Source organism: Vulpes vulpes, chromosome 5 (genome assembly GCF_048418805.1).
Source record: "Vulpes vulpes isolate BD-2025 chromosome 5, VulVul3, whole genome shotgun sequence".
NCBI lineage: Eukaryota > Metazoa > Chordata > Mammalia > Carnivora > Canidae > Vulpes > Vulpes vulpes.
In genome coordinates this window covers 2862290-2871564 of record NC_132784.1, presented here as the reverse complement: position 1 = coordinate 2871564, position 9275 = coordinate 2862290, and the positions used below count along the sequence as shown (strand labels likewise).

The following is a 9275-nucleotide window of genomic DNA, read 5'->3' as shown; positions in this document are numbered from 1 at the left end:
CGAAGACCATAGAGACTCGGGGCCGCCGGAGCGCCGCCCCGCCACTGTCACGTGGCCCGATCCGCGCACTCCATTGGCTGGCGCCGGCTCGACGGGGCTGAACTCTGAGCGCCGCTTCCCACCCGTGGGCCGAGCCCCGGCAGTTGGGAGGAAGGGGCCTGCGGCGGCGGTTCGGGGGCCGGCGGCTGTCCTCGGAGCTCGGCTCCGCGCTCCGCCCGCCAAGCCGCCGCACTGCCGGCCGGGCCGCCCGGCGTCTGCGAGAGAGCGCGAAGCGCGCGGGGAGCCCTGGGGCGGGCGGCGGCGTCCGAGCCCCCAGCCCCGAGCCCCCGAGCCCCGAGCCCGCGGCCCTTCTCCTGGACCGCGCGGGCCTCCTGCCGCCGCGGGGGCTGCAGGCTGCGTGCCGGGCTCGTCCTGGACGGAGAAGGGCCAGCAGCGCCAGCCCCTGGGCCAAGGCCCAGCCTCCGCCCGAAGCCCCTGAGTTCCCAGGCTGGAGACGCTGCCCCCTCCCCGGCAGGACCGACTGCGCAGTAAGGCCCCACGGGCGCGCCCCTCGGGACCCGGCGGGGGAGGGTCTCAAACACCAGGGCAGGGCGTGTTGGGAAGTTAGGAGGGAATGACTTGGACTTGCAGTACTTGCGGTCTGGTTTGGGGACCCGGCATTCCTAATTACGGGTGCGGCTGCAGTGCCTCCTGCTTCCCGACCCCGACCCTTCCCGGCGCCGCGGCCAGCAGGTGCATGCCCGCTTTTATTTATTTATTTATTTTTTAATTTTTTCTTTATTTATTTATGATAGTCACAGAGAGACAGAGAGAGGCAGAGACACAGGCAGAGGGAGAAGCAGGCTCCATGCACCGGGAGCCCGACGTGGGATTCGATCCCGGGTCTCCAGGATCGCGCCCCGGGCCAAAGGCAGGCGCCAAACCGCTGCGCCACCCAGGGATCCCCGCATGCCCGCTTTTAAAGCCACGCCAGGCTCGTCAAGAGCACAGGCTCAAGCCCACATGTAGGCTGTTTTGTGTTTTGCTCTCCTGTTTATGCACAAAGGAATCCTTAAACGCGTTTGTCCTCAAAGAGCAAAAGAGAAGTATCTAGTAAAAAATGCAAATCGTAATCTTGACAGCGAAGCTTTCCAGCAAAAAAACTTCTGCTCTAGAATGCATAATGTACTCGAGCGTAATAAGATCTGCTACTACAGACTTTTTAGCATAATTACCTGTAGACAGCGAAAACTGAGGAAACCGACTATCTGGTTGGTGTCTCTTGGGCCCAGGCTCTCAGAGAACCTAGTGAAGGGCAACAGAGAAAGGAATAGGCAGCTCTGCCTTGCAGAACAGGAGGTGACTTTAAAAAAAAAAAAAAAAATTCTGTAGCAGCCTTGAGGATTCCTGTCACAGTCTTGACACACTTATCTGCTGTTGAGGCCACATTTGCCTCTTTCCAACCTCCGCCTGCCTGAAAACTACAAATTAGAGGACTGTGTGGCCCACAGCTGGAAATACAGGAGGCAGCAAACCAGAGGTCGATTTTTGTTGTTGCCTCTAAATAAGGAGAGGGAATTCTGACTTAAAATAGAATAAATTTCACATACTGAAGATTTTTCCAGCTGAAAGTCTTAAAATATGGCATCTGGAAAGGGCCTTAGTCTATTGCTCCCATGGCGGTACTATATCGTCATTAAACAGCCCACAGATAAGGGACTTATGGCTCCCTGGTTATCAGGCTGTCAGGAGGTAAATGATGGAACTACGCTAGACTTGAAACACTCCCGAATTAAAACAAAAACAAACCTTGCGTTGAGCTGTAGAAAGAGGCATTCTACTGAGAAGTAGAGTCCGGATGCTGTGCCCATTGTTAACTGATGCTGAACGGCAAGCGTTAGAACTTTTGAAAAGTCACTTTGAGATCACCTCCTATCAGTAAGCAACAGTTGGAACGGATGCAAAGATAGGCAGGGGGAAGAAACCAAGGGCAATATATGCCAGGATGCTGTGTCTTATTTATTTTCTCACTTCCTGCACAAAATAGAGAAACCTGGTGCCTAGGAGGCACTAATTATTTGTAACCCGGATAAGTGAAGAAGAAAGCCAGCAAGCAGCAGGAATGTAATGTAGCTGGGAAAGGGAACTGTAGCTCAAGCCCTCTGCATGATCTTGAAATGTCCTTCCAATCTGCTGTGATATAACTGCACTATATCAGAATAGCTCAAATCATCTGCTTCCAGATGCACAGCTTCCCATTATTTCCTACCTTGAATGGTTAAGAATATATAGTGATATAAGAGACTAGATTTAATTGTTTCCACCCCCAAAAAGAAATAATTATGTGACATGATAGAAGTGCTCGCTAACCCTATAGTGCAGTATATAAGTGTATCAGATCACCAGATTGTACACCTTAAACATACACAATGTTATATGTCAATTATATATCAATCTAAAAAGTTCTATATGGTCATGATTAGGGGAGTGCACTCTGGAATCAGGCTGTGTTCAAATTCCAGCCCTGAAATGAATACCCGTGAACCTAGAGCAAGTTAAAGCATAATAACTCTGATCATGAAATTTAAATAAGTTTACACGTGAAGCCATTATAGGATTAGCACGTCAAAGACGCTCAATAACTGTGAAACTTACTAGTACGAGGGTATTGTGGTAAACATGAAATTGACCTGTACGATAGACATACCCATTCTTTTGGATTTGCACCTTGGATGAGCAATGCACTGACGCATTAAAGGCATTTGCGAACCTATAGTAATGAAATAAGGTTTCACAAAAGATACTGATAGGGTAACAGATTTTATCTGTCTCACTTTACAGACTGATATGGGTCCGGTCTTAGTAGGAGATACAGTCTGAATCTGTGCTCTGATCTCCACGAAAAGCAGGCACAGAGAAACTATAATCTCCTTCAGAGATACTGCCTGACTCTTGTGTATCTTCCATAGGATATAGTCCAGTTGGGCACTTAAAAGGGATGATGACTACTAATCTGATTAAAATAAATCTTGAAGGGGGCGCCTGGGTGACTCAGTCGATTGCCCATCCAACCCTTGGTTTCAGTTCAGATCTTGATCTCATGGGTCTTGTGATGGGAGTCTTGTGTCTGTGTTGGGATCCATGCTCAGAGGGGATTCTGCTTAAAGATCCTCTCCCCCTGCTCACATGCACGCTCTCTCTCTCTAATACATGAATAAAATCTTAAAAAAAATTAAAAAATCTTTATCTGTATATACCAATGTCTACGTGGGTTGAATGTTTCAGAAATATGAAATAGTTCAAATAAACTGAAAAGATCCACAGTATTTTGTTTTGTGGTAGAGTTAAACCACATTACTCTGATAAGTTTTTTTTTTAAAAGATTTTATTTATTTATTCATGAGAGAGACACAGAGAGGGAGTGACACAGGCAGAGGGAGAAGCAAGCTCCATGCAGGGAGCCCAATGTGGGACTCGATCCAGGTATTCCAGGATCACGCCCTGAGCCGAAGGGAAATGCCCAACTGCTCAGCCACCCAGTCATCCCTCTGAGAAGTATTTTTAAACTTTGCATGTCACTTGGGTACACAATTTAACATCAAGAAGTTTCTAAACTTCTAGTTATTAATGGTGAAATAAATGAAACCAAGTTGGTAAGTTCAAGTCATAAATTCATTTATTCTGTAACTACTCTTAATATTTAGTCTGTACTGAGAATTTTATATTACTTTTTTTACTGAGATGTAAATGCACAAATCTTAAGTGTACAGATTGGCTGACTCGTACTTTAGCATACATCCATGTAACCAAATTAAGATGTAGAAATTTCAAGCAGCGCAGAAGACGCCCTTGTGCCTTCACCCAGATACAAATCTCCCTTCAGAAAATAACCATTATTTTGACTTGTATCACCAGTCATAGTTTTGTTTGTTCTTGAATATCATAGAAATGGACTCATACAGTATGTATTCTTTTTGTCCTGGTTCTTTTGTTCAACAGAGAGAAAGGCATCTCTCTGGCTGGGTGCAGGTATAGTTTATTCCTTTTATTTGCTGCATAGACTGTAACATCATTCAATATATATTGGATGAATATGCCAGAATTTGTTTATCCAGCATTATTTTTAAAAATCTTGTTTCCTTCTCAGAGTCTAAAGATTTAATACTTTCTGCAAGATCTCATGTTTTTTGCAATTCTGTGTGGCTCATTCTCAAATAGCAATGGTTATAAACGGCTATTGTGTCAGGTTCCAGCCAGGAAAGAGATAATTCAGAGATAACAATGCATCTCCACTTGTCTAGCCTCAGGGTATGTCACCTCTCCTTCTCTCTGCCATAATCTTGCCTGCTGAGAACTTAATCTTCCTGACATTCCACAGAACATCACACTGATCCATTACATTGGTGACATCTTGCTGAGTGAATGTGCACTCTGGAATCAGGCTGTGATGGCAAGTACTTTAGATGCATAAGAAAGTCACACGTGTTTCAGGAGGCAGGCAATAACTCCTAATCCTGGTACCAAGTACTATAACATTTAAGGTCCAGGAAATAGAGACCACACTAGGCATTTCAAACAGAAGTGATATGCAAGGAGTTGGTTATACAGATGTTAGTAGTCTAAATGAAGTAGATGCTGAGGTGACCCAAAAATTAGCAACTGTAAGAAGTAGCTACCACCTCCAGGTAGTGAGAGAACTGGGTTCTTTCCAGGGGTGAGAGAACACATGGGAAGATTTAGCATTACCAGAATGTAGGAACTTGAAGGATAGGCCACCAGAAGCTGGTGCTGAATTGAAAGACCATTTTTACCTCTGGCGCTGGAACCTCTAACAGGGTCCTGTGAACCCGGTCATCAGGCCTTTGAGGGGTGCCCTTGGGCTGGTGCTCAGAGAACCAAAGTAGTGGGGAGCTGGAACTTCCTGCGGTTCCTGGAGGAGTGCTGCACTAGCTGAAAAGGGGAAGAGATAGATGCCCGTCTCCTCCCATCTTCCAAGTTCTCACCAGCCTTCCATCGGCAGAGCCTACAAAGGAAATCAGGCAGCAAAGGATTCTGGGAAATGTGGTTTGCAGACACCCAGACCCAGTTTCACAGAATGGAATTGAGAAGAGTTGGCTTGGCCTGCTAATTACCTGGGGAACTACTGGCGCAGCCATCACTTTAAGGTTAAGAAGATTGTCTCTTTTATTCCCCTGGGAATATGCCAGACACAACTCCTTTGGGTCCTGGTTGAAAACTTAGAAGTCCTGGGCCTTCTCCCAAGAATGCTGAATGCAGTCACCCTCCCTGAATAGTCTAGCACCTTTGGGCTTGCGGAGCTCCTGAACTTCTAGCTCCTAAAGCTGCAGCAATCCGACACACACCAAGGGAAAGAAAGACCCTGAGGTTATATGCACTTTCCCTTCTCAGCCCTATCTGAGGTCAGTGAGACACATTCTAAGAGTTAGTACTTTACAAATGTTACAAGGACTTTTTTTTTTTTTTTTTTTTTTTTTTTTTTTTTTTTGAGAGAGAGTGAACATGAGCGGGGCAGAGGGAGAGAGAGAATCTTAAGCAGGTTCCATGCTAATTGTGTAGCCCTACATGGGGTTCGATCTCATGACCCTGAGATCCTGACCTGAGCTAAAATCAAGAGTTGGTCACTTAACTGACTGAGCCACCTAGGTGCCCCAAAGCCTTTCTTAATATAATGACCTTAGGTTTCTCAGATCGGGAAACATGAGAGCAATTTTAAGACTACCATCTTTTTCCTCCTCAATGTTCTATTAGAGACCTTTAACAATGAGATATAAACAACATCTAGCCACAGCAAGAAAGGAAAAAAATAATAAAAAAAAAAGAAAAAGAAAAGCCAAAAAATGAAAAAAGAAAGGCAGGATATGGGGACCAAGAAGGAAGAAGCTGGTGAGAAGCTATAGTCACTGATACTGATTTGTGCTGAAGAAGATTACAGTTTGCTTGGGGCTTGCTCAAGGACAACAAATGTAACTGTGTTGAATGGAAATCACTGAACATATACAAAGAAATGGAAAGCACTGAACTGTTGAGGGTGATGCCAGTGCAAAGTAAAAGAGGCTGAGTGTGCTGGAAAGCATTGGGAATCCTTGATCACTGACCACATTGTCACTCCTTACCCACCAGATCACGAGGATGTCCAGCTGAAGCTATGCAGCTGGTATGGTGAGCACGTCAAAGTGTGAAGTACCACGTAGCCATAGCACCGGGCATGAACATGTCTGACTGGAAGAGTGAATATATGAGGAAATTTTTTTTTAAATATTTTTTTAAATTTTTTTATTTATTTATGATAGAGAGAGAGAGAGAGAGGCAGAGACACAGGCAGAGGGAGAAGCAGGCTCCATGCACCGGGAGCCTGATGTGGGACTCGATCCAGGGTCTCCAGGATCGTGCCCTGGGCCAAAGGCAGGCGCCAAACCGCTGCGCCACCCAGGGATCCCCTATATGAGGAAATTTTAAAGGCTACCCATGCCATGAATATTTTCTTCACAGGGCAGAGTTCTTAATTTATGTAGAAACTAAGTTCCTAAACTTTAGAGCCTTAGGACCCTGGCAGAGCCCAGACATCCTGAACTAGTGATCTTCTTTCTTCTACACCACACAAAGCTGTAGGAAGGAAAATGTAGGGAGAAAGGGCAAGCAGGGCCCAGGATGCGGAGAGGAACAGAACATTTCCTTCACTTACACTTAGGTGTAAATCCAGCAAAATTTGTAAGGGCTTATATAGTGAAAACTACAAAATGCTGTTGAAAGAAAACAAGATCAGAAAAAGGAAGGGACATATTGTGTTCATGGATTGGAAGTCTCAGTATAGCAAAGATATTGGTTCTCTCCGAATTGATCTGTATATATAGATAGAGATCTAGTGCAATTCCTATCAAAATTCTACCAAGGAGGGCAGCTCCGATGGCCCAGCGTTTTGGCGCTGCCTTTGGCCCAGGGCATGGTCCTGGGACCCGGGATCGAGTCCCACATCGGGTTCCTTGCGTGGAGGCTGCTTCTCCCTCTGCCTGTGTCTCTGCTTCTTCCTCTGTATGTATGTCTTGAATAAATAAATAAATAAAATATTTTTAAAAACTCTACCAAGGATTTTGGTAGACATAGAAAAGCTTATTCTGAAATACACATAGAAAAAGAAAACAAACTGGAGTATCTCAAAGAATTTTGAAAAAGTAGGAAGACCCACTATACTTGCTATTTTTTTTAAAGATCTTATTTATTTATTCATGAAAGATACACACAGAGAGAGGCAGAGACATAGGCAGGCTCCATGCAGGAAGCCTCATGTGGGACTTGATCCCGGGTCTCCAGGATCACACCCTGAGTCAAAGGCAGACGCTCAGCCGCTGAGCCACCCAGGCATTCTTCTACCTGTTGTTATGGCTTCCTTATGTGTTTATAGTAATCAGGATTGTAGTATTTTTTTTTTTTTTTGAGTTTTATTTATTTGAGAGAGAACAAGCTGAGAGAGTGACAGAGGAGGAAGAAGAAGCAGACTCCCTGCCGAGCAGGGAGCCCGATGTGGGGCTAGATCCTGGGACCTGGGGATCATGACCTGAGCTGAAGGCAGAGGCTTAACCAATTGAGCCACCCAGGTGTCCCAGGATCATAGATTTTAAAGTGAAGGGTAGGGACGCCTGGGTGGCTCAGCGGTTGAGCGTCTGCCTTTGGCCCAGGGCGTGATCTCGGAGTCCTGGGATCGAGTCCCACATCGGGCTCCCTGCATGGAGCCTGCTTCTCCCTCTGCCTGTGTCTCTGCCTCTCTCTCTCTCTCATGAATAAATAAATAAAATATTAAAAAAAATAAAGTGAAGGGTAAAACTATAAAACATTTAGAGGAAAAGAGCAGAAAATCTTCAGGACCTGGGCTTGTTGAACAGTTTGTGGTTATAACACCAAAAACACTACCCATAAAAGAAAAAAAAAATCAATCAATTGGATTTTATTTTATTTTATTTTTTTTATTTTTTATTTTTTTAATTTTTATTTATTTATGATAGTCACACACACAGAGAGAGAGAGGCAGAGACATAGGCAGAGGGAGAAGCAGGCTCCATGCACCCGGAGCCCGACGTGGGATTCGATCCTGGGTCTCCAGGATCGCGCCCTGGGCCAAAGGCAGGCGCCAAACCGCTGCGCCACCCAGGGATCCCTCAATTGGATTTTATAAAGACTTTTTCTGGGCAGCCCGGGTGGCTCAGCGGTTTGGCACCGCCTTCAGCCCACGGTGTGATCCTGGAGACCCGGGATCGAGTCCCACGTCAGGCTCCCTGCATGGAGCCTGCTTCTCCCTCTGCCTGTGTCTCTGCCCCTTCTCTCTCTATGTCTCTTATGAATAAATAAATAAAATCTAAAAAAAAAAAAGACTTTTTCTCTGTGCAAGATCCTCTTAAGAGGGTTAAAGTATAAGCTACAGTCTGGGAGAAAATATTTGTAGACCACGTATCTGATAAAGAACTCATTTCTAGAATATACGAGGAACTCTCAAACTTAGTAATAATGGTAAGAGACAATCTAGTTAGGAAATGGGCAAAATGCATGAATAAACATTTCACTGAAGAGGATATATGGAAAGAAAATAAGCACATGAAAAGATGTTCCATGTCACTTGCATTAGACAAGTTAAGACCACACTCAGAAGCTCTTATACACCTCCCAGGACAGCCAAAATAAAAAAGTAGTGGTCATCCAGAATGTTGGCAAGGATGCAGAGAAAGCGAGATGGGAATGGATAATGGTACGACCACTTTGGAAATAGTATGGCCACTTCTCAACCTCATGTCCTGACAATTACACCACTGGGCAGTTCTCCTAGAGAAACAACAACTATGTCTTCACCAAAACCGTTACATGATTGCCCATAGCCACTTTGTTCATGCTAGTGTGAAACTAGGGACAGCTCAGACATCCTTCAACAGGTGAAAGATGAAAGAAACTGCTAGGTCCGTACTGTGAAGTACTAGTCAGTAGTAAAACAAACTGTTGATAAACACACCCACCTGGATGGAGCTTAAGGAGCAGGAGCTGGTGGCCGCGTGCTCTGAGGTCCCCAAGGGCGCACCTCTACCACTCTGCAGCCTGTGGTTAGGTCAGCTCAACTTCCCTCTCCACTGCATGGACAGGACGGAACTTAGGCCTGGTATCTCATCCTCCCCATTCCAGTGAGTGGGTCAAGCATGACCACATGACCCAATCCAGGCCAAAGACAGTTGCTGAGCAGGAGTCACAGCTCTCCTCTCTCCTGGGCACTGCTGACTGGTGTCTTGCTACCATGTAGC

General features: G+C 45.5%; 1 long non-coding RNA gene across 1 annotated transcript; it reads left to right on the top strand.

Annotated features, from left to right (window-relative positions):
• Nucleotides 1-12: 12 nt before the first annotated feature.
• Nucleotides 13-5850, top strand: LOC140598961 (uncharacterized). The gene is made up of 2 exons (XR_012001468.1): nucleotides 13-527; nucleotides 795-5850. It is a non-coding gene; the product is annotated as an uncharacterized lncRNA (long non-coding RNA).
• The last annotated feature ends 3425 nt before the right edge of the window (nucleotides 5851-9275 follow it).